The sequence below is a fragment of the Juglans microcarpa x Juglans regia genome, chromosome 3D (genome assembly GCF_004785595.1).
Source record: "Juglans microcarpa x Juglans regia isolate MS1-56 chromosome 3D, Jm3101_v1.0, whole genome shotgun sequence".
NCBI lineage: Eukaryota > Viridiplantae > Streptophyta > Magnoliopsida > Fagales > Juglandaceae > Juglans > Juglans microcarpa x Juglans regia.
This window is the reverse complement of record NC_054598.1, coordinates 13,940,804-13,967,728: the sequence shown is the minus strand read 5'-3', so window position 1 is coordinate 13,967,728 and position 26,925 is coordinate 13,940,804. Positions and strand designations below refer to the sequence as shown.

At 35.6% G+C, this 26,925-nt stretch overlaps 1 pseudogene; it reads left to right on the top strand.

Annotated features, from left to right (window-relative positions):
* The first annotated feature begins 18,766 nt into the window (after nt 1–18,766).
* LOC121255058 lies at nt 18,767–24,001 on the top strand (annotated as a pseudogene).
* The last annotated feature ends 2,924 nt before the right edge of the window (nt 24,002–26,925 follow it).

Here is a 26,925-nt window from a genome sequence, read left to right as displayed (position 1 = left end):
GAAGTCATGGGTCTAATCACCACAAATTATGCATAAGTGCACCAGAAAGATAAGAAGAATGTACGTCTTTAATATAATTACTATTAGTTTTAAATGACATTTGGCAAATTAGAATGGGCTCTTAGGCAGGAAAATTTATATTTTATGTTCTCAAACTGTCAAATGTTTTTTTTCTAATATAACCCCGACTACTAGTAGTTATCATTTTGTCCCACTCTCCCATTACATTTAAATTACTCATTTAAAATTGAGTCATTAAGATTGTATTACGCCACCTTTTTTTACTATCATAATGGTTAGAAATTATATATCATGAGAGTAAATTATTATTTTTCAATTAACTTGTTAAGTGACAACTTTAATTAGTAATTTGGCGTTCGTATTGCAAAATGAATGGCAATTTGGGGCTCGCAAAACTACATACATATATATATATATACACACACACACGGGAACGGTCCCGGGTGCGTTAGCCCCAGGGTACACCTAACATAATGATTTAAATAAAAAAAAAGTCAAAAAAATCAGTAACTTATTTGTTTGGAAAAAAAATACAAAGTTAAAGAATGACAAAAAATAAAGATTAAAAAAATCTAAACTTCAGCAAAGTATGAGCATTGGTGTGCATCCATATTGGATTATCTATTTACTCTATATAATAATAAAATATTATTAATTTTTTATTTTAAAAAAATTAAAACAAAAAGAAAGAAAAATGAGTACACTGTCAGAATAAAAATGACATGAAAAGAGACGTAAATTCATGTGTGCCACGGGGCTATTAAGGACCTTTTAGTAAAACATGATCTTTCATTAAATTCTACAAAGGAGCTATACGTCAAATGGTTAAATGTCTTAAAGACCTTTTGGTAAAACATGATCCTTCATTAAATTCTACAAGAGAGTTACACGTCAAATGATCAATAGTTTTAAGGGTCTTTTAGTAAAATAAGACTTAACGAAAAAATAACAAAAATTACTATTTACAATTAAATAATCACTTATTATAATAGAATAGATATATACACAGAGATCATTTCCTATATGTCCAACTTAAAGAGATAGATATGACATGTACATCTTACTATATAATAACATGTGGACCTCAAACTTTCAAAAATGTGGGCCTCGTGCAATATTTAGGTTATGTTTGGAACACAAACTCGCTTTAATCCGTCTGAAATCAATAGTTGATAAAATCCACTATCTTTTCATTTTCTCATAAAAAAGTTAAATTCATTTCAATCTATTTTATACATTTAAACACATATTTCATATGAGATGATTTTAGATAAGTTGAATAAAATATTGTTAAAATATTATTTTTTAGATTTGAAAAGATTGAATTGTTTATTATATTTTGTGTAGAAATTTAAAAAAGTTCTAATAATGAGATGAGATGATTAGATAATTTCTGTATCCAAATGAGACATTAAATAAGTCTCAATGAGATCTACAAAATACTATTATTCACATATTAACTCAAATAATGTAAACTCATCTTAGCATCCAAATGAAATGTTAATGTTCTACTTATTTATTTTTTTGACTCAAAGTCCCTATTGCTATAGAGAAATGATATTTGTAATCGTGAATACGTAAACACTGCACAATCGTTTTAAAAAAAAAAAGTAAATATATGATCTATATTAAAAAATTAATTTTTAATAATAGAGCCTACTTTTTTGCCTTTTACTTGCCGTGATTGTTTTATCTTTGAAGCAAGTAACTCGGGATTGGAATCCTTCGTTTTTATGTCTGATTTAAATTTATAATCTGACGCTGAATATTTGTCATGGACTCATGTCGCTGACCATGCTCAGTTGAACCTCCACCGCCCAACTGATCATCTAATGGTCTATGTTAATTGCACATGTCTCTATTAAGTCAAATTGGTCAAGTTCCCTTTATGTTCTATTATTATTTGCATCATGGGCCATGTTGGCCAAGTGTAGTTCTGTAGTGATACAGATATTCAACTCTTATCTTGTTACTAGTAAGGGGCTACGTGAAACCTCTCGAACCCGTCTCCCTCTAAACTCTTGTTACTGTTCTGTCTCGAGGGGGTGAGAGCTTCGGCTCCTTCCCCCTCCCTCCCTCTCTCTCTCTCCCCGTCCCCTTTGTGTAGTACTCCGTTTTTGTGTTTGTTATATTTTGTAGGCTAAATAAGGGAGAATAGCGGATTTGGAATGTCCGGCGACTATAGATGAGCACGTGCCTCTCCATGGCGTTGCCAAGTTGCCGATCTTCAAGCTTACCGAAGGCGGCGCCAAACGGAGCAACGAGTTGCTCGCACGCGCGGCCAAAAGTTGTCGGATGCGTTCTGTGAGGGGCTTTCTCGTGCCGCCAGGAGGCCTCTGCAGTCGCCACGCGCGGCGCCACTGGGGCCTATGAGTCTGGAACCTCCAAAATCGGTCGACGGTTTCCTCCCAGGGTGGCGCGACACGTGCCACCGAGCCGCTTGGAGCATTGTCCTTTTTTCTGTTGTTTCAGTGGTTTTTCCTTTGTAATTTATTTCGTGTCCTATTTTTCTTTTTAAAAAATAAAAAATCTAAAATTTTTGTCCCTTCTGACCTTGATCCGAACGGTGTGATGTCCCCTCTCTGCTTAGGCAGTGTATGGGGTTGGTGTACCCTACTCCACTTAGTCGGGGTATGGGTTTTGTCACTTGGTTACTTTTTCTCTGTCGGGGACAGAGATGTGCATGACGGATCCCTTAGACTTAGGTCTTTAGAAATCTGTCGTCTAGACTAGACCATGTTAGTCATGGTAGTGTGCTGGGGTGCTTTAACATTTGTAATTGACTTTTTAAGTCAAATTTGTATGTCCTCTTTTATGAATGAAATGTGATCCCTTTTATTAAAAAAAAAAAAATGGTATAGTTCTGTAGTGTGAAGTAACGGGCCAAGTTGGCCCAGTACTTAGGAAGAGCAGGTTATATTAGGATGGTGTTGGTTAATTGTAGGGCCATGTTGTAGAAGTCAAATAAGAATCCATGTTATTTATTTGTTCAAGTTTTTCACCATTGATATCAAGAATTGAAGGTAATTAATTGCAACTAGAGGTTTGTTCCCATGGCGGATGGCACACGCTTTGCACAACTCACATAAGCCATTGCCTAATTGAAAAATGAGAATGCTGGATTGAAGGATGCACAGACGCAGTTGATGGGAGCAGAGTCACAACAACAGAATTTGTTGGAGGAATTGATCCAATGAGTAGACAGCCTCTTGTAATGTTCTTGATATCAAGAACACTCCTGCACTGCGAGACTCACCAAGAACACAGAAGAATTCACAAGGAAAGAGGAAACAAAGCAACACGAGATAGAAACTGATCTTCAATGCAAGATTCCATTCGTGAATCTTGACAGGGAATTTTCTAGGAATTCCCAACCTCCCAAATCGTATTAAATTCAATGATCAAAGTATGAAGTTTTACACAGGCCATGCACTGCTTTTATACAAGCAGAGCACGAAGGAAATCCCAAAACGCAAGGACTAAAAGCGTAAAATGCACCTTATAACTCGTAGCAGACAAAACACCCCGTTTAACTAAACCAAAACTCAGGACTCAACAAGCTAAACGACACAAACAGCTCTCAAATTACAAAGGTCATGCACTGCTTTTATATACGCAGAGCATGAAGGAAATCCCAAAATGCAAGGACTAAAAGCGTAAAATGCACCTTATGACTCCTAACAGAAAAACGCACCGTTTAACTAAACCAAAACTCAGGACTCAACAAGCTAAACGACACAAGCAACTCTCTATTTACACAAAATGCAGCATATTACTAAACCAAAACTCCCCGTTTCATCCCAGTGGGAGTTAAAGTCATTGCTGCTTCATCCTTTTCCTGCTACCAATCTTCATAGCAACACAACACCTTCTTCCTCTTCAAGAACCTACCCCCCAAGCACCCGTGACAAGCCACTAGTTATACCAACCTGTCCCAAACACTCACCCACCCACCACCTTTCATCCATCAACTAGGGAGGAATTCAAAGTCGCACTATGCGCCATGATTTTCCTAAATTTGATGGCACTGATCCGACTAATTATGTTTTCTAAGTTGAACAATTTTTTCGCTTACTACAATACCTCTAACCCTAAAAAAATACTCTTTGCTTCCTTCCACATGGAAGGAAAAGCACTCACCTGATACCAATGGTTTTCAGAATCTCACCCAGTTCACACTTGAAATGAATTTGTCCTAGCCTTACGAGTTCGATTTGCTCAACCCCATTAGATGACTCAGTGGCAAAATTCACCAAGCTTCAACAAAGGAACATCCATGATGACATATGTATCATGATCACTATGTTTCGACCCACAAACTTTCCTATAGCCTTCGAGCCAACTTCCTTTTTGCCTTTAATTATCCCTCCTCACCAGGAAATAATTTTATAAGGTTACCGAGTCATAACCAACCTTCCCCGCTTGGACTTCTTGGCCCACTAACCAATAACACCACTATTCAATCACCACCCAACGCCAAACCCGACCTACCCATTTAGCGAATAACCCCAGCCCAAATGAAGAAGTGAAAAGACCGTGGATTTTGCTACTATTGTGATGAAAATTGGACTCCAATCCATAAATGTCGAGCTCCCAAGGTGTTCTTATTGGAGGGAATAGATAAAGAGGCCAATGGAGAAGTGTTTGAAGAAACCCCCAACGAAGAGATTGTGGATGAAACATAAACTGGTGAAGTGTTGGAAATTTCATTACACGCCATGTTTGGTACCCCTGCACCAAAAACTATGAGTCTGTTAGGAATGTTGGGGAATCAACAAGTAATTGTGCTGAGAGATACAAGAAATACTCACAGTTTTGTAGAACCGGATGTTTCGAATGGTGCTAAGCTTTCCTTATTGGAGGTTGGATTTAGCTTTGCAAATAGCCTACCTTGCTTGGGTTGCTGTGAGACAGCCCTCTTGAGCCTACAAGGTCATTCCTTTACTATCACTCTTTATTTAATTACTTTGGGAGATTGTGATCATGTTTTAGGAGTGAATTGGCTATGAACCTTAGTGCCTATCTCATGGGAGTCTTTCAAGCTCTCTATGAGTTTTGGGTGGTATGGCCAAGGCATTCAACTACAAGGGTTCAGCCTTTCTAATCCAATAGTAGAGGAAATGGAGGAATTAGGGATGAAAATAAAAACCTGTAAACCGACCAGAACAGGTTGATTCGGTCCCGTACCGGTTTCACTTTTTGAAAAATCGACCGGAACGGGTCCAGTTTTGGTTTCCCTTTTTCTAGCACCGGACCAAACTGGACTAGACCAGTTCGTATATATATATTTATTTATTTTTATATAATTTATATATATAATATATAAAATTATATATAAAATAATTTTATATTATATGCTAAATTTCTAATTAATATAAGACAAAATTTTAAAATCCTATTATTAGGGGTGGGCAGTGGGGCCCTGCACAGCCCCTGTTCACCCTGCCCAGCATGGCAAGACACCGACGAGGAAGGTATGGCCCCAGCGGGGCCCCACTTCGTCCTCCGCCCCGCACCTAATTTTTTTTTATATATAAATATACATTTATATATATTTATACTATACATATTTATAAATATTTATTATTTTTACTATATATAAATATAGTAATATGTATTAAGTAGAACTTTTACTTAATATCTTGTGTAAGTTGTTTTGTAGTAGGGTGACCCTTTTATAGATTGCATTCACAACACAAATCTCACACTTAGACAATGTGAGACTCTTGTATTGTCCTGGCAGGATTATTACACTACAACTTACATAAAATATGCATTAGAAAATTTAAAAACCACATAGTTTTTACAATTTAGGTCAAAAAATATGTTTTTGATGAATTTTGGACCCAAGAATAATTTTTGGACGTAGTTGACTATAGTCTATTATTAAGTGGGTGGGAGGCGGGATGGATTTGGAGTCCGCCCCCTCCCCCGGCACCAGGGTGGGGTACTACGCCCTCGGGATGCGGGGGCGAGTTGAAAAATCCTCCTCCTGGGCCATGCGGGGACGGGTCGAGGAGGGGGGCTACCCCGCACCATATGGTTGGGGTAACACCTCTACCTATTACTCATAATAATCAAATAACATAAAATTAATATAACATTTGATATAACATAAAACTAATGTTATAAACCTTAATATAACATTTGATATAATATAAGATTAATGTTATAAACCTTAATATAACATTTGATAAAACATTAAAAATTTTAATTTTATAACATAAAATTCTAATTTTAAACGTGAGCATTTGTTTGATCATATATTATTAATATAAACTATATATATCAAGGATAAATACATTTTATGGCATAATAAATTGTAATATATATTATTTTTCATAAATAAATTTCTATATATTTCTATACTCATATAAAAAGTGTATGTAGCCATCATATTGTTATGCTGAAAATATTTCCAAGTATACAAAATCGTAACAAGTAGTAAAGTGTTATAAAGAAAATAGATGTCGAACTCACAAAGATTAATTTTGTTATTGAGCACTGAAATTTACTAAATTAATTACTATTTGGAAAACTAAAAAAATGGAAAGATTCTACTATCTAAATTAAATTGAAATACTTAACAAAAATAAATTTAAGAATAAAAGAACATAAAATCTATGATTGTAAATATAATAAGAATAGACCTAGAGTTTTTGATTTCACTTAGCAAATCCCACACAATGTATTCTTCATTGTTATAGAATTCCAATTATCTTAAGTTGATGATAAAAATCCCTTAACTATTCAATATCTTCCATCGAATAATGTTAAAAATATCTCCGAGTAATAACCCATCATATCTCTATGTGAATTTAACTAATTGGAGACTCAATAAGTTGTTTGAATTTTTCTTGAAAATCACATTAATTGCAATAAAGTATCTCTACTTTCGCTCAACTAATGATGCTTAATTCTAGAGCTCTTAATCACAAATCATCTCTCGATCTCATTGGGATTCAATAGATCAAATAATAATTAATTAGAAAATTGCAAGCATTAAAAACAAGGAATAAATACTCAATCATGGAAATATTGAAAATAAAATAACTTAGAATATAAATTGTGTGTTCAAGGCTTGACTACATCAATGCTCTAGAAAATAAAACTAGTTCATAATTAAACTGAAAAGAAAAAGAATAAAGATAGTGTTCTTCTTTGGAGTCGGTTGATGAAGCATGCAGTTCTTCTTTGGAGTCGGTTGATGAAGCATGCAGTTGTTACCTCTGCTCTCTTAAACTGCCTCCTTGAAAGGAACTTAAAGAATACAAATTAAACTAAGAAACTGGATTCTGCACTATTGGACTCTAAAACTCATGCTCTCCCCCTCGAAAGGGAAACAATATAAATATGGTTACAATCTAGCCTCAATATCTGGAAAAAAATTTCTAAAGATAAATGTTAACATAAAAGAAAATTATCTCAAGAATAATGAAATTATCTAAAATGAAAGATTTAGTAATAAGCGACTTGATTCGCAGTGTTCGGGAGGATTTGGTGGTCAGCCAATTGATTACAAGACTCGAAAGGATCCACCGAGTAGATGCCGTGTGTTATGAATATAATTGGTCTCCTCGTCCAATGACCAAGATGTAAGGTTCCTGCCTGAGATGAAAGACTCCTCTCGCCAACCTATTGAGCGGTAAAGCTGCTTGCCTTTGCTAATTGTTACTCATGATGTCGTTTAGGTTGGTCTTTTAAGTTGGTCGTTTAGACTGGTCACCCAATCTAACCGCTTGGAGCCTTGTTGCCAAGTCTTCTCGCCTAAATCTCCTCGGTTCTCTTCAGATCTCATCTTCTCTCTTCGGTTTGGATCTGCAGTGTCTTCTTTTGTACAAAAATGCTTTCCTTTCACACTAAATCTTCTCATTCATTCAAATCCAAGAAAATAAAGAAAAATATATAGAAATAAAATAAAATCAATAGATAAATAAAAAAATAATAAAAATCACATAAAAGTCACATTTATCAAATACTCCCAAACTTAAGTTTTACTCGCCCTCGAGCAAAGAAAAAGAGAAAAACAATTAAAACAAGCATTGATTTGATTCATAAAATTTATTATTTCAAAGATTGCCTAAAGTTTATAATTCAAAGGAATCATTCAAGATCAATCAAGTCTAAAAATTAACTCAAAACTCAATTCCACCGCATTATCAATCCTCACATTCATGCATACCTATCATTCTCACTTCAGGATCATTAGCTCCCCAGATACTTTTATGCAAACAAGTAAATAAATAATGGATCTCTAAAAACTCCATAGGCTTGCTTTTCAAATCACTTACTACTAATGTAGAACAAAAACTATCACCAGGGATCAATAGGTATTTATTAAGCTTCTATTGTAAGGCTAGGGTGGGGGTTACAAAAATAAGATATGATTCAAACAAAATAAGAGAACTTAAGTTTGAACACTTAACATAACAAAAAACATTCTTACTTCTAACACAAACATATCTTCTCAATCTTGTGAATCTCTCAACATACTTCTCTTTATTGTACTTTCAAGAATCTCTCTCTTTACCCCTCTATTCAGCAAGTCGGACTTCTTTTTTTTTTTTTTTTTTTGAAATAAACCATACATTTCTTACTACCTTTATAGATGACTCTCGTCGACCTTATTTTGTCAGCCACACAATAGACGAGTTGGCTTTTCACAATCCCAATCTTATGATTTTGATAATATGGTTATAATTAATTTTACTTGTAGACCTTCTACCTCTTTTACCTTTCATGCTCTTGTGAGTCTGTAACTTTTGTGTAAACTTAGTTCTCTTAAAAGGTAAGGAAATTAGTGTTTAAGCTCAAATAGGGTAGGGAATATGAGGTTTACAAGAAAAAAAAAAATATAATGCCAAAATATAATTCCATAAAGCTCAAAGGAGTGGCTATGAATAAAGATAATAAATAGGTAAGCTTGAAAGGCTTAATCAGTCCAAAAAATGCCTTAATCATTTTCCATGTAATATTTTGTCTAAGATTTTGCCTCGAGTGTAATCAAACAAGTTTTAGAGCAAGTTGAGACCATACAAAATTCACAAAAAAATTTCTCTATGTATGCAAAACAATTAATGATTATGATAAGCATTCATTGAATATAGAAAATCTCAAATTAAGCAAAATCAAGTCAAGGATTAACAAATAGACTCAAGCAGTAAGACTTTTTCTTAAAAATTTTAATCAATTTCAACCATATTCTTATTATAGGCTCTTTATTCATCAAACCATACTGTTGTTGTTGTTATTATTATTATTATTATAATGCATAAACTCCCTTCCCCCAAACTTAAATAACACATTGTTCTCAATGAGAAAGAAGGAGAAAAAAGAAAAACAATGAGAAAAGGTAAGAGGTGCTCCCTCGATTTTCAATTGAATGTTGTTCTTGAAAGTGCAACCGTGTAACACATTGGAGAGTCCTCAAACTTATGTAAACCTACAAGATGAAAAAAAAATATTAAACAAAAATAAAAATTAAAGAGAAAACAAAAAAACTTGGGTTGCCTCCCAAAAAGCGCTTTATTTAAAATCTATAGCTAGACATTATCCTCTCATCATTTATCACTGGCGAGATCGATGGAACACTTTTCCAAGTTAAGATCTCCATCCACATATGGTTTTAATCTCTGTCCATTTTGTCTCATGATGGACTTCAACCGCTCCATATGGAAAAACACGAGTCACAACAAATGGTCCCGACCACCTAGATCGCAACTTTCTTGAAAAAAGTTGAAGTCTGGAATTGAATAATAAAACTTTCTGCCCCACTTCGAACTCCCTTCTCAAAATATGCTTATCATGCCATCTTTTAGTTTTATCCTTGTAAATCTGAGCATTCTCATAAGCATCATTGCGGAACTCATCCATCTCGTCAATTTGCAACATTTTTTTCTCACCAGCCTCTTGTAAATCAAAGTTCAGTGTCCTCATCACCCAATAGGCTTTGTGTTCTAGCTCCACGACTAGATGACATGTTTTTTTCATAAACGAGCCGATAAGGTGACATTCCAATCTGTGTTTTAAATGTTGTTCTATAAGCCCATAATGCATCATCTAACCTTCTCACCCAGTCTGTGTGAAAGATACTCACGGTCTTCTCTAGTATGCACTTCAGCTCCCGCTTAGACACCTATACCTAGCAGCTTGTTTGAGGATGGTATGGTGTCGTCACGTGATGGGTACCTCCATACTTAGTCAGTAGTGCTTCAAATTGGTGATTGCAAAAATGCTTCCTGCCATCACTGATTATGGCCCTCGGAGTGCTGAATCGGAAAAATATGTTATTCCACAGGAAATTCACTATGACATTCGCATCATTGGTCGGCAAGATGACCACTTCCATCCATTTGGAGACATAATCTACAACTACCAAAATAAATTTATTAGAATATGAGGATGGAAAATTACCCATGAAATCTATACTCCAAATGTTTCCTAGAAATGTTTCCAACCCTTTAACAATGATCACATAAATTAACAAAACTAAAAGAGTCTTTAAAAATATTCGGCCAATAAAGGCTTGCATTGTAAAACTTTCGCTGTCATTTTTGCTCCACCAAAGTGGCCGCGCGCTTCCAATGAGTGGTAGTGTCTGAGTATGTTCTTCATCTCCTCCTCGGGCACACATCTTTTGATTATCTGGTCCACTCAGTACAGGTATAGAAAAGGTTCCTCCCAAAAAGAATATTTCAAGTTGGTGAAGAACTTCTTCTTTTATTGATATGTCATCTCGGCCGGTTGAATTCTAGACACCAAATAATTTACCATGTCGGCATACCATGGAATGACTTGTATAGCCATTAATTGCTCGTCTGAGAATATCTCATTAATTGAAAATTTTTCCTCGCCAGCCCCCTCTTTAGGCCAAAGACAAGATAAGTGGTCGGCCACTACATTCTCGATAACTTTCTTATCTTTTATTTCCAAATCAATCTTAACAGTCTTAGTTTGGCATCCCTCTTCGACAACAATTATTTAAGAGCGGAGTGATCAGTGTAGACGACCACCTTGGAACCTATCAAATAAGAATGAAATTTGTCAAAGGTAAATACAACCCTAACAATTCTTTTTCAGTAGTAGCATAATTAAGTTGAGCTTCTGTTAAGGTTCGACTTGCATAATAGATAACATGAAAATTTTATCTTTTCTCGACCCCAAAACAGCCCTTATAGCATAATCGCTAGCATCACACATTAATTCAAAAGGTAAATTCCAATCCGGTGATACAATGATAGGTGTTGAAATTAATTTATTTTTCAATGTTTCAAAAGCATTGGTCTTTTAAAAGGTAAAGCTGCTCGCCTTTTCTAGTTGTTGCCCACGATGTCGTTTTGGTTGATTTTTTAAGTTGCTCGTTTAGACTGGTCACCCAATCTAACCTCCCGGAGCCTTGTTGCCAAGTCTTCTCACCTAAATCACCTCGGCTCTCTTCAGATCTTGTCCCCTCTCATCGGTCTAGATCTGTAGTCTCTTCTTTTGTACAAAAATGCTCTTCTTTTACAATAAATCTTCTAATTCCTTCAAATCCAAGAAAATAAAGAAAAATATATAGAAATAAAATAAAATCAATAAAATTGAAAGAAAAATGACACTTTTCATAAATAAAAGAGTAATAAAAATCACACTTATCACATATAATATATTATCTCTAGCATCTTTGTAACCACTAGCATATTAATTATTGTCACTAACATATATAATCAAATATATAAATAAGTTAGACACTAACGTATAAGTAGTTAAATAGCTATTAATATTACTATATCACTATTAGTAATCCACTATCTATAAATAACTATATAAATCATTGTAACTATATATAGTATTAGTATAGTATATAGTACTATCAATATAATATATTAGTATTAGTATTAGTATTAGTATTATATATAAATAACTATATAAATCACCATAACTATATATAATATTAGTATTAGTATAGTATATAGTATTAGTATCACTATAATATATTATATATACACTATATGTATTAGTATCACTATATATTATATATCATTTTATGGCAACTTGTAATATGGATTGGTAGCATTTTATATACCAAATTTTATTTTTTTTATAGCAGATTTTATATTTTGTAGCAAATTTCTTTTTATAACAGATTTTATATTTTTATAGCAGATTTTTCTATAGTAAATTTTTTGTTACAGCAGATTTTTTGTGGCAACAAATTTTTTATGTGGCACAATTTTTTAATGGCAGATTTTTTTTATGGTAGATGATTAAAATCAAAAAATGGGACCGAATTGGTAACCGGTGTATGGGTGTAACCGGTGCGGTATCGGTTCTTCAAAACTCAAAACCGGTGTATACCGGTTCGATTTCAAAACTTGTCCAAAACCAGACCGAACTAGATCGGTTATACCTCTAGGAAGAATTTTGTACAAAGCAAGGGAGTAATGCTAAAGGCTTTGTGGTCCAATGGGTGGAAGCAACAACATATTCTTATTCTACTAAAGTACCTTAGGAGTTGCAACCCTTACTTACTCGATTCAACAACATTTTCCACTAGCCACAAGAGTTGCATCCCAACATAACTCAAGATAGATAAAAGAGAAAAAAAAAAAAAAAAAAAAAACTTATCGAGGGTGCAGGCCCCATTAGTGCTCAACCCAACCGCTATCCTTACTACTAAAAGGAAGAGATTGAAAGACTGGTTAAAGAAATGCCGCACAGTGGCAAATGTGTGTAGACTATAGTCCTTATTACTGCTATCCCCATTGGATTATTTGTCCAAGTCAAAGTCCTTACTCATCTCTGGTCTTCCTTGTTCTCAAGGAGGATAGAAGTTGGCAAATGTATATTGACTATAGAGCACTTATGATATGAACCTGCGGGAATTAAATCCCTTGAACCTACAATCAATTTGAAAAGTCACCAAAGAAAGTCAAAATCAAGTCAATGGATGGAGAATATAGACCCGAAGAGAACTCGTTTCAAGAACCTAGATTATATTAAAATCTAGACCCGTTGAAGAACCCGTCTCAAAAACCCAGATTATAAGGATGAACATCACAAAGGTTGTGATTTACCTTTGATAAGTTCAAAAATTCAATCAAGAACAAGAGGAGATAAAACTCAACTCATAATGAATAAATCATTAAATTTCATAAACTTTTTAACATAAGGCAATAAAGAGTATTTAAAGTAAAACCTAATCAAACCCTAGCCAAAATAAATCCCCATCTACCAAAAATGCCCCTGGATGAACAGTGTTGCGGCTACAGTAACTTGCTACAGTTACCTCTTGAAACCCTAATTCCTAAAATGTAACTTTCCAAATTAGCCCTTGGCCAAAATACAATGCCTTCCCAAAAACCCTGGTTCATAAGAAATAAGACATATGTGGGCCAAGCATCCTTAAACCCAATTATTTTAGGTTAATTCCTATAACTAATAAATAAGCCCCTTTAATAAAATAAACAACTCCATGGCCTTCAATCACATAATCATAATAATAGGCCCTAATTTATGTTGCAAGGTTTCATAGCTTGTATTACACGGATGATCACTGGATCTCTTTCTCTCAAGCCCATATTGAATATTCGGCTCTTGCTAGACTCGTTCAAAATAGATTGCACCAATTCTTGCATTACTTCCTTGATCTTCTTAGCTCTTGATCTTGTAATTGGTCTATCTAGAACTTGCAAAGGATCTTTAAGTCTAGGCTCACTTTGGTTCTCATCACTTAACTAAGTTACTATCAAATATAAGTACCTTATTCCACTTATTGACTCGATGAATAATTATGTGGTGCTGTCATTTTAAAACTAGACATAAGGTCTGGGTACCACCAAATTAGAGTGTTCTAGGAAGATATTTCCAAAACAGCTTTCCCAACCCACTAGGTCACTGTGAATCTTTAGTAATGCCCTTTGAGCTCAATAATGCACCCTCAACCTTTCATGGCCTAATCAATTATATTCTCCACCCTTACTTTGCAGAATTCGTTTTGGTATTATTTTATGACATTCTAGTATACTGGAAATGTATGAATGACCACATTTCTCATCTATAAATAGTTCTTAACGTTCTACAAAACCATCAACTTTATGCTAAGACGTCAAAGTGTATTTTGGTTACCATGAAATTAAGTACTTAGGACATCTTACTTCTAGTGAAGGGGTCAAAGTTGATCCCTCTAAAATTGCTTGCATGCTAAATTGGCCTACCCCTACCTCCATATGTGCCCTTAGAAGTTTTTTGGGCCTCACATGATACTACCAAAATTTCATACAAGGGTATGGTACTATATTTGTATCCCTCACTCATCTTTTACTAAATGATTCCTTTCACTAGGATGAAAAGGCTACCAAAGCTGTCACTCAACTCAAGAAAGCCCTAACTACCCCCTGTTTTAAGCCTATTAGATTTCACTCCAACCTTTGTTATTGAGTGTGATGCCTCTGTGAAGGGGATCAGTGCAGTACTTATGCAACATACTCGCCACTTGGCTTACTTTAGCCAAGGACTTAAGGGAAAAAACCTCCATCTATCCAAATGTGTCTCTCACTCTCTCTTTTGGTCTTGCGTTGCGGCAACCACCCCTACCACACATTGCCGCTTACAAACCGCTACACCACGAGCATATTGTCCCTCGCATCACCACCAGTATGTGACTATGTTTCTCCCTCTTCTTTGTGCACAAACTTATAATTGTAGCGACTCCAAGCCGCGACACCATGCCAGTAAGCTTCTCCGAACATCTCTCGCTTCTCTCTTTCCATATGCTTCCCTCTCCCACTTAGTTTCACTCTCCTCTCAGCCCCTGCCTCTCATTTCACTAATTGTCTCGCAACCATTGTGTGTTGCTACCAGCCAAGCCCAACACCACGTCACCACCTAGACAGTTGCTCAATGAACAAACCATTCCCATTGCTACGCTCCACGCTGCCACCACCACCATCCTCCACACAGGGTAAGTGCTGAGCATCTCTCTGCTCCTCTCCCTCTCCGTTTGTCTCTCTCTATAAGCCGTTCTCTCTCACGTTGACCCTTTCTATTTTGCTGCTCTCTCTTGCTTGTGTTGCACCTTTGTTGTGAGTTCAAGCTTTTGTCATGATCGATAGCGGCTCGACCTCGATTGCTTAGCTACTACCTTATCACATAAACCCTGGGTGAGTCTTATATCTCATTAAATTCTTGACTTTTCTAGAATTTTGGGATTATGTCAATTGAGAAGGTAGTTGTGTTATTGGTGTTGGAAATATTGTAAAATATATGGAGCTTACTGGTCTAGGGATAGTAATATTGCTTGACTTGTTTTAAGTGGAGGTTGGTGGGATGTTAAAGTTAGGTTGGAATTTGGTATTCTAGTTGGATTGAAAATTGGTTTGGGATGGAACATTGTGTGAAGTTGAGACTTCGAGGGTTGGAAAGGAAAATTTAGGTGTGAATGTTTCACATATACAAAGTTCTTGAAGTTATTTTGGTGGGTTCGAAGTTGAGTAGTAATCGGTTTAGAAGAACTGAAACCATGAAGTTATTGTTGAGGAGTTATTTAGTTTGTGCTATCTTATTTTAGAGGTGCTAGTTTAATTCGATTAAATTATGGTTGTGTTAATTGGTTTTAGGTGTCGATTGGTTTTCGTTGGGCATCATGTGAGACAACATAGAGACGTTAAAAAGTCCAGGTAAGCAATACTCCTATGCTAGACTTTGCCTAAAAACTTACTGCGGTTGATTTTATAAGAATCTTCATATTTTGTTATGAACACAACCCCAGTCATTTTCTACATTTCTCTTTGTATCCAAATAAGAAAATGAAATATGTTTTTGTCATGACTAGTGTAGACATGAACATTTTTGCTATTATGTTTGCAACTATATAAAAAGAGTGAATATGAAATCTAAAAATTTGTATATGATTATATGATATTTATCTATCCTGTACTCTATTATAATATGATATGTTGCATATTAAAACCCTCTTCTGTTTCTACTTCCATCCAAACCTTACCACAAGTGTAAAATTGTGGCCTTTAATATTATATTGGTATCGACACCTCTGTTTCTTGTAAACCCACCTTGAAATCAAAGTATTTTTTTGTGTGCACACTCGGTGTGCCTAGTTTAAAATAAGGATATCTAATATTTTGTTTCTTCTCGGTTGACCATTGGGTTTTGTACAACCCTGCCATGAGGGTTACTGATAAAGTGTCAAAAATTACATGATTAAGTTGCTAAAGTGAATGAATTGTTTAACAATAAAATGAATTAAGCACTTAATTATGTAGTAATTTTTAGTACCCGACTCAATGTTAAATTCTGATATTTTACACTTGTAATGCAGCTGGTCCACACTAAAAAGTAATATCCCAAAATTTTACTCTCATATCTCACTTATGTTGCAGGGTATTGTGGAAAAGATGTTAAAAGTACATGGGTATTATTGGAAATACTAAACTAACATGGCAGCAACCAAAGAAATGCATTGCATAGCAAAAGAAAGGGGCTAGGGATCATATACAAAACAAAGAAAAGAAACGAAAGAGGGCTTCCACGGACAGCAGGCTTCACGCACGCGGAAATACACTGCAGGGGAGGCACGATTGTGGCCGCACAGCATGGCCTCGCAGTAGGGCACTCACGACGCTGGGCTGGAGAGGAAATGGTGCAGGGCTTCCACGCGGACAGACGAAGAGTTGAAACGCGCAGTTGAAGGCGCGCACTGCAGAGAACTAAAACGCAGAGAGAAGGATCATGGCCTCAAAGCAGAGCAGTGCACTGCAGAGGAAAAGGAGGGAGAGACACGAAAAGCAGGGGCATAAACGTGCAACGGAGATGGAGATGAAACGCAGAAAAGGCAATGCAAAATGCGGGGGAACGAAACACATTGCAGAGGCTGAATGCACAGTATAAAAGGGAAATATTTTTTCGTGCGCAGTCTCTTCTTTTTCTCCTTCTTCGGCTGGTTTTTCTTCCGCTTTTTTTCTTGTCGTAGATTTTCGGCTACAACAATTTATTTGATTATTCCGGCAATTTTCGTTTAGAACAGTGGCTAGAGATGTTAGAATTTAATCCTTTTGGGCATTTTGTTAATCTAGAGATGATAGGCTAGATTTTTATCTTGGGATTCAAGGAGTAACCCATAACTATTTGGGGATTGGATTTTCTTTGATATTTTGTGCTTTTGATGATTAATTTGATGAATTATATTTCAACTTGCATCTAGAAAGGATTGGAGTTCTTTGTTCTTGATTTAGCTCAGTTGTAGACGTAAAGGCACAATTGATACTTTAACAAGTAACATGACTCTAATGGTTTTCTTTCACTATTTTAGAGTTGTCATATAATTTGTCAAGTAATTTTATTAGATTAAAAATTGTGGTTCATTGCTATATTATCCGACCATGATTTCTAGGAATGAGAGAATGGTCGAGAGAAGATGAAAAGCGAAGTAAATCCATCACCAAATCAGTGGGCGAAAATTGCATCCCAAGTGTTTGTTTTATTGCTTCTTACAAGTTTGAGTCAACTTTTACACATTTCCTTTAAATCTCTTGATTCTTAGTAATTTTAGAAAAATAGATTCACTTTTATTTTCAGATTTACTTGTGCTTGAACTTCCCAACAATTTCACTCTTAATTCATTCCATACTCCCTTAGTAAATAGCCCCATTTTGGTGTCGATATAGTTAGAGGTTAACTTTCGAAATTTATTTCTCATTTTTTATTCTTTTGGTTCATTGCTAGGTCATTTAGTTTACTGTTTTCTTATCTTTTCAAAATTTCTTATCACCACAAATGATAATATGTTGTGTTGCGAATATGAAATGTTTACTGAATTCTCATTGTCCCTGTCAATTCGATCTTGGGATTTACCCTCGTATTACTTTGACAGCTTCTACGCTTGGAAGTCAAAATTAAAAGTTGATCAAGTTTTTGGCGCCGTTGCCAGGGACAACTGGTGTTTATCAGAGCATTCTCATATTGTTGAGAAGACGTTTGTAGTGCTGTGAACCTCTTCACAGCTTGGGTGACATTTTTCTTTATTTTATTTTACTTTATTTTTTGTGTTTATTTTGCATATTCTTTTATTTTCTGTTCTTGTTTGTATGACTGGTTGGACTAGGGACCAAACTTCTCGGTTGGTTAGGACAAAATCACAAGCATCTTTTACCTCAGCATCACTTTCTCTTGAATCATCTTCTGACACTAATAGTACCATGGCTGAAAATGAGAATCATGATCGGGAAGTAGTGAATCAGAATAGGACACTTAGAGATTATTTACAACCTGTCAGAACTAGCACACCTTCATGCATAATCCAACCTTTGAATGCAAATGCCTTTAATTTCAAACCTGGAATGATTCCATTAATTCCACATTTTCATGGCATGGATTCCGAGAATCCTTACCTTCATATCAAAGAGTTTGAAGAGGTTTGTTCTACATTCATGGACCGGACTTACACTGAGGAAGTTATTAGACTAAAGTTGTTTCCATTTTCTTTGAAAGATAAGGCTAAAACGTGGCTAAATTCATTGAGACCTAGAACCATAGGCACATGGCAAGAAATGCAAACTGAATTTTTGAAGAAATTCTTTCCAATATATAGGACGAATGCAGTTAAAAGACAAATCATGAACTTTACCTAAAAAGATTCTGAAACTTTTTATCAAAGTTGGGAAAGATTCAAAGATCTTTTAAATGCTTATCCTCATCATGGTTATGAAAATTGGCATTTGATAAGTTTTTTTTATGAAAGTTTGACACCTAAATGCGCCAATTTGTACAAACCATGTGTAATGGAGAATTTTTTGAAAAAGAGCCTGAGGAAGCATTCGAATATTTTGATTACCTTGCTGAAAATGCTCAATCTTGGGACACAACTGATGTGCATGATAGGTCAAGGCAAGTTGAGTCTGGTCATGAAAAATATACTTTAAAGGAAGATGATGATTTGCGTGCTAAGTTAACCCTGTTGTCTAGAAAAATGGAAACCATGGAATTGAAAAAGGTAAATGAAGTGCATGCTGCCCATATAAATTCTGAGAAGTGTGGCATATGTGAGGATCATGGGCATTCAACTAATGAGTGTCCCACGATCCCCGCATTCAAAGAGGTATTGTTGGACCAATCTAATGCTATAAATATGATACAAAAACCATATTCTAGTCCTTACTCTAACTCTTACGATTCAGGATGGAGAAACCTCCCAAATTTTGGGTGGAGGAATGACTAGCAAGTAGCTCCAGCAGCCTTGGCTCCGAGACCATCTCAACTCACAATTCAGGCACCTCCAATGCATAAGAAAGGACTTGAGGAGACGGTACAACAATTGTCAAACACCTTGCAGCAGTTTATGCAAGGTCAAGCAACAATCAACAATCAAAACTCTCAAGCGATAAATGATATTCGGAGCACACTTACAAAGATGACTACGGCATGGAGTTCTCAAGAAAAAGGGAAATTACCTGCACAACCTCAACCCAATCCACAAAGTCAGTCACCTCAAGGAGCGGTTGAGAGTTCAAATGTAAGGCAAGTGAAGGCAGTCACTACTTTGAGAAATGGTAGGGTGGTGAACATTCCAGCTCAAGGTTCAGACAAGGCAGATAAGGTCTTTAAACCTGTACAAAATGAGGCTGAAAATGGTGAGTGTGAACGAAGTGAAACTGAAAAGATTTCATGTCCTGTACCTGCTCTTTTTCCTCAAAGATTGGTTCCTCTGCACAAAGACAAACACCAATCTGAAATTTTAGAAATATTCAAGCAAGTTAGGATTAACATCTCTCTGTTGGATGCTATTCAACAAATTCCTGCATATGCTAAGTTTCTAAAAGATTTGTGTACGGTTAAAAGGAAATTAAATGTGCAAAAGAAAGCTTTTCTTACTGAGCAGGTCAGTACCATAATTCAGAGCAATACCCCACCAAAATATAAAGACCCCGGTTCACCAACAATTGCTTGTGTTATAGGAAGTTAAAAAATTGGTCAAGCATTGTTAGATCTAGGTTCAAGTGTGAATTTATTGCCTTATAATGTTTATGAGCAACTTGGTTTGAGGGAATTAAAACCAACTCCTATCATTTTACAACTAGCAGACAGGTCTATTAAAATGCCAAGAGGAGTTGTTGAGGATGTATTAGTTCAAGTGGATAAATTTTTTTACCCCGTAGATTTTGTTGTGTTGGATGTTCATTTGACACCAAAATCTTCTTTTCAAGCGCCTGTGATTCTTGGGAGACCTTTTCTTGCAACTTCAAATGCATTAATAAATTGTAGGAGTGGTGTTTTAAAGTTGAGTTTTGGGAACATGACCCTTGAACTAAACATTTTAATATTTGTAGGCAACCTCAAGACTTGGAAGATGCACAATAAGTAAATTTGCTGGAAAGCATCCTTGAGGAAGAGGCTTATTTGGCATACCAGCCCACTAACCTTCTGTTTGAGTTAGAAAATATTTGTGATCTCGTCACTGATGACACTCCCGTTGATGTTTCTCCTGTTTTTAATGCAGAAAATAAATTGGAGACTAAATGGAGGCCAAAAATTGAGCAGCTCCCACCGTTGACCGCAAGTTTGAAGCCTTCAGCAAATGAAATCCCAACACTAGAGTTGAAGCTATTGCCGAATGACCTGAAATATGCATTTTTGGGTCCGGACACCACCTTCCCAGTGGTGATTTCAGCCCAACTCACTCATGATCAAGAAGGGAGATTAATGGAAGTCTTAAAGCAGCACAAAGGTGCTATTGGGTGGACAATTGCAGATATAAAAGGTATAAACTCTCTTGTGTGCACTCATAGGATTTATTTAGAGGAAAATGCTAAAGTCTCTAGGGAGATGCATAGGAGACTGAATCCTACCATGAAAGAGGTAGTGAAAGCAGAGGTTTTGAAACTACTTGACGTGGGAATCATCTACTCTATTGCGGACAGCAAGTGGGTAAGTCCCATTCATGTAATTCCAAAAACATCTGGGCTTACCATTGTGAAAAATGAGAAAGATGAACTGATTCCTACTAGGATTTCTACTGGTTGGCGAATGTGCATAGATTATAGGAAGTTGAATGCCGCCACTAGGAAAGATCATTTCCCTTTGCCATTTCTTGATCAAGTGTTAGAAAAGGTTGCGGGCCATGATTTCTATTGCTTTCTTGATGGATTTTCTGGTTTTTACCAAATAGAAATAGCACCTGAAGATCAAGAGAAAACAACTTTTACTTGCCCGTTTGGTACTTTTGCATTTAGAAGAATGCCTTTTGGACTATGTAATGCACCAGCTACTTTCCAAAGATGTATGCTTAGTATTTTCAGCGACATGATTGAAAATTGTTTGGAAGTATTCATGGATGATTTTTCTGTGTTTGGTAGTTCTTTTGATGCATGTCTGACTAACTTACAAGCTGTTTTAGCCAGGTGTGAAGAGAAGCATTTGCTTCTCAATTGGGAAAAGTGTCATTTCATGGTTCAACAAGGCATAGTTCTTGGTCACATAGTCTCATCACGAGGTATTGAGGTTGATAAAGCTAAGATCGAGCTTATCTCCAAGCTTCCTATACCCAAAACAATAAAAGAAATCAGATCATTTCTTGGGCATGCTGGGTTTTATAGGAGATTCATTTAAAATTTTAGTTCTATCTCTAAGCCCTTGTGTGAGTTACTTATGCATGATGTTGCTTTTGAATGGACTTCCTCTTGTCAAAATGCTTTTGATAAGCTGAAAATTTTGCTCACTACAGCCCCTATCTTGCAGCCCCCTGTTTGGTCTATTCCTTTTGAGATAATGTGTGATGCTAGCAATGTAGCAATAGGAGCTATGCTTGGACAGCGTAGAAATAAGTTTCCTCATGTCATTTCTTATGCAAGTAAAACTTTAAATGGAGCCCAAAGAAATTACTCTACCACAGAAAAGGAACTGCTTGCTGTAGTTTTTGTATTAGACAAGTTTCGAACTTATATTCTTGGTTCTCCTGTGGTTGTTTTCATTGACCATGCAGCATTAAAGTACTTATTGTCGAAGAAGGATCCTAAACCACGTTTAATCCAATGGATTCTTCTTCTCCAAGAATTTGACATTATCATCAAAGACAAGAAGGGTGCTGAAAACGTAGTCACTGATCACTTGTCTCGGCTTACATTTGCTGAAAATGAGCACATTGTTCCTATCTTTGACTCTTTTCCTGATGAACAATTAATGTCAGTCGAGAATTTGCCTTGGTTTGCTGACATAGTCAATTTTTTGGTAACAGGACAAACTCCACCCCATTGGAGTGCTCAAGACATACGAAAATTCAAACATGAGGTAAAATCATTTTTCTATGATGATCCTTATTTGTTTAAATATTGTTCTGACCAAATCATAAGAAAATGTGTGCCTGATCATGAAATACAAGCTGTTCTTTCTTTTTGTCATAATGAGGCTTGTGGGGGACATTTTTCTGCACACAAAACCGTTGCTAAAATTTTGCAAAGTGGGTTTTATTGGCCACATATGTTTAAGGATGTGTATAGTTTTTGCAAAACTTGTGAGCCATATAAAAAACTAGGCACAGTCACTAAGAGAAACATGATGTCTTTACAACCCATTTTGGTCATTGAGATTTTTTATTGTTGGGGGATTGATTTTATAGGGCCATTTCCATCTTCTTTTGCTTATTTATATATCCTCATGGCTGTTGATTATGTTTCCAAGTGGGTTGAAGCCATTCCATGTAAAACAAATGACCATAAGGTAGTGCTTAAGTTCTTGAAAGAAAACATTTTTGCTAGATTTGGCATGCCTCGAGCTTTCATTAGTGATAATGGAACCCATTTTTGCAACAAACCATTTGTTGCTCTCATGAAAAAATATGGTATACACCATAAGATTTCCACTCCATATCACCCACAAACGAATGGGCAAGCTGAATTAACTAATAGGGAACTTAAGCACATCTTAGAAAAAACAGTCAACCCCAACAGAAAATATTGGTCTTTAAGGCTAACTGATGCACTTTGGGCTTATAGGACAGCCTTTAAAACCTCTCTTAACATGTCCCCTTATCGCTTGGTATATGGAAGAGCATGTCATCTTCCTGTTGAGCTTGAACATAAGGCATATTGGGTTGTTAAACAATTTAGGGCTCGTTTGTTTTCAAAGATGAGATGAGATGAGATGAGATTAAAGTTAAAAAGTTGAATAAAATATTATTAGAATATATTTTTTAATATTATTTTTGTTTTGGAATTTAAAAAAGTTGAATTGTTTATTTTATTTTGTGTGAGGATTTGAGAAAGTTGTAATGATGAAGTGAGATGAGATGAGATAAGATGAGATATTTCTTGAAAACAAACGAGGCCTTAATTTTTCCATTGACCATGCTGGTTCTGTGAGGAAATTTCAGATTTCAGAATTAGATGAGCTTAGGCGAGATGCATATGATAATTCTAAATTGTCAAAGGAACGCATGAAGGTGTTACATGACAAGCACATCCAGAGAAAGAATTTTGAGCCAAATGAACAAGTCTTACATTACAATTCTCGCCTCCATCTATTTCCAGGCAAATTAAGATCGAGGTGGAGTGGTCCTTATGTAGTTAAGGCTGTGTTTCCATATGGAGCTGTTGAGATTACTAATCCTCAAAATGGAAATACTTTCAAAGTCAATGGCCAACGACTTAAACATTTTTTGGCAAAACTTTCACATGAGGATACTTCCATTCCTTTGGAAGATCCTACTTATTCTCATGGTCCTTAGCTCATTTTTGTTTTTTTTAAATTTTTTTTCTTTTTCTTTTTCTGCTTTTATTTGTTTCATTTCTATGTTTTGTTCTTTCCATTTTTCTTTTTCTTTAGTATATCTTTTCAGGTTCAGCACTGTTTATTTTTTTGGTTTCATTTTTACGTTCATGATCCCTTCAGCCATCTCAGGTATTTTCCTTCGACCCTATTTTCTTCCATGCCTTATTTTATTCATGATTTGCAGTGAGGACACTGCTCATTTTTAGTTGGGGGGTAAGGAGAGTCTTCTACCGTTAGTCTCTCGGGATTTATAATTGTGGGGTCTGGATTTTTTTGGTGCTGACAAGCTACTATTTTCACACTTCTCTACTTAAGATCAGATAGTTGAAGTTTTGGGCTACACTAATTCCCATTGGTTTAGGTTTAAGTTCGACACTAGACCTTATGATAAGTCCTAGAAACTCAAACTTGGGAAATTTATTTCAAAGCTATTGATCAATGACCTTAATTGACACAAGCAGATACTTTTTGTTGTTTGTTTGATGACAACCAGTGGTTTCTTCTAAGCAACTAGCAAGAACTACAATGAACCATATCTTAATAGCCTAGGAAAAGTGTGATTTAAAAATAAAAAAATAAAAAAAAAAGGTTGCAAGTACATTGGAAAAGGCTGCCTATCACCGGGATCTGTTTAAAATAAATAAATAAATAAATAAAATAAATGGGTCTTTCAAAGTGTGATAGCGTGAAAGCCGCCAATGTAATGGTTTTGAATTGGAGTAAAGACCTTTTGGTTTTTCTTGAAAAGGTTGCTAGGCTGAAACTATTGTGAGAAATCTTGAAACTAACAAATGGAAATCTGTTCACACACTTGATGTACTCAAAGATCTTCAGCTTAGGTACATTTCCCTTGTTTGAGCTTTAGAGAATTTTATAAGATTTGTGTTAAGCTATAACCTGACCTGTCTACATTCTAATGCCTAGGATTTCAATATGATTGATCTTTTGTAGAGATTTTTGAGTTTAGTGGCTCACTCTTGGATCCTACAATATTTTTATCGCATTATTTGCTAGAGACTAGCAAAAATCTAGTTGGGGGTGTGATAAAGTGTCAAAAATTACATGATTAAGTTGCTAAAGTGAATGAATTGTTTAACAATAAAATGAATTAAGCACTTAATTATGTAGTAATTTTTAGTACCTGACTCAATGTTAAATTCTGATATTTTACACTTGTAATGCAGCTGGTCCACACTAAAATGTAACATCCCAAAATTTTACTCTTATATCTCACTTATGTTGTAGGGCATTGTGGAAAAGATGTTAAAAGTACATGGGTATTATTGGAAATACTAAACTAACATGGCAGCAACCAAAGAAATGCACTGCATAGCAAAAGAAAGGGGCTAGGGATCATATACAAAACAAAGAAAAGAAACGAAAGAGGGCTTCCACAGACAGCAGGCTTCACGCACGCGGAAATACACTGCAGGGAGGCACGATTGTGGCCGCACAGCATGGCCTCGCAGTAGGGCACTCACGACGCTGGGCTGGAGAGGAAATGGTGTAGGGCTTCCACGCGAACAGACGAAGAGTTGAAATGCGCAGTTGAAGGCGCGCACTGCAGAGAACTAAAACGCAGAGAGAAGGATCATGGCCTCAAAGCAGAGCAGTGCACTGCAGAGGAAAAGGAGGGAGAGACACGAAAAGCAAGGGCATAAACGTGCAACGGAGATGGAGATGAAACGCAGAAAAGGCAATGCAAAACGCGGGGGAACGAAACACATTGCAGAGGCTGAATGCACAGTATAAAAGGGAAATATTTTTTCGTGCACAGTCTCTTCTTTTTCTCCTTCTTCGGCTGGTTTTTCTTCCGCTTTTTTTCTTGTCGTAGATTTTCAGCTACAACAATTTATTTGATTATTCCGACAATTTTCGTTTAGAACAGTGGCTAGAGATGTTAGAATTTAATCCTTTTGGGCATTTTGTTAATCTAGAGATGATAGGCTAGATTTTTATCTTGGGATTCAAGGAGTAACCCATAACTATTTGGGGATTGAATTTTCTTTGATATTTTGTGCTTTTGATGATTAATTTGATGAATTATATTTCAACTTGCATCTAGAAAGGATTGGAGTTCTTTGTTCTTGATTTAGCTCAGTTGTAGACGTAAAGGCACAATTGATACTTTAACAAGTAACATGACTCTAATGGTTTTCTTTCACTATTTTAGAGTTGTCATATAATTTGTCAAGTAATTTTATTAGATTAAAAATTGTGGTTCATTGCTATATTATCCGACCATGATTTCTAGGAATGAAAGAATGGTCGAGAGAAGATGAAAAGCGAAGTAAATCCATCACCAAATCAGTGGGCGAAAATTGCATCCCAAGTGTTTGTTTTATTGCTTCTTACAAGTTTGAGTCAACTTTTACACATTTCCTTTAAATCTCTTGATTTTTAGTAATTTTAGAAAAATAGATTCACTTTTATTTTCTGCTTTACTTGTGCTTGAACTTCCCAACAATTTCACTCTTAATTCATTTCATACTCCCTTAGTAAATAGCCCCATTTTGGTGTCGATATAATTAGAGGTTAACTTTCGAAATTTATTTCTCATTTCTTATTTTTTTGGTTCATTGCTAGGTCATTTAGTTTACTGTTTTTTTATCATTTCAAAATTTCTTGTCACCACAAATGATAATATGTTGTGTTGCGAATATGAAATGTTTACTGAATTCTCATTGTCCCTGTCAATTCAATCTTGGGATTTATCCTCGTATTAGTTTGATAGCTTCTACGCTTGGAAGTCAAAATTAAAAGCTGATCAAGTTTTTGGCAAGAAATTCTGTTTCTACTTCCATCCAAACCTTACCACAAGTGTAAAATTGTGGCCTTTAATATTATATTGGTATCGACACCTCTGTTTCTGGTAAACCCAACTTGAAATCAAAGTTATTTTTTGTGTGCACACTCGGTGTGCCTAGTTTAAAATAAGGATATCTAATATTTTGTTTCTTCTCGATTGACCATCGGGTTTTGTACAACCCTACCATGAGGGTTACACTTGAAATATGTTCTAAAATGATGTTGTTCAGTTATATTTATGCCAAAGGACTTTTAAATATCATCCTATTGTAAATAAATATTTTTCGAAGTATCACTATGTCATTTTGGTATTTTGTATTGTATTGCATTCTTTAACAAGCT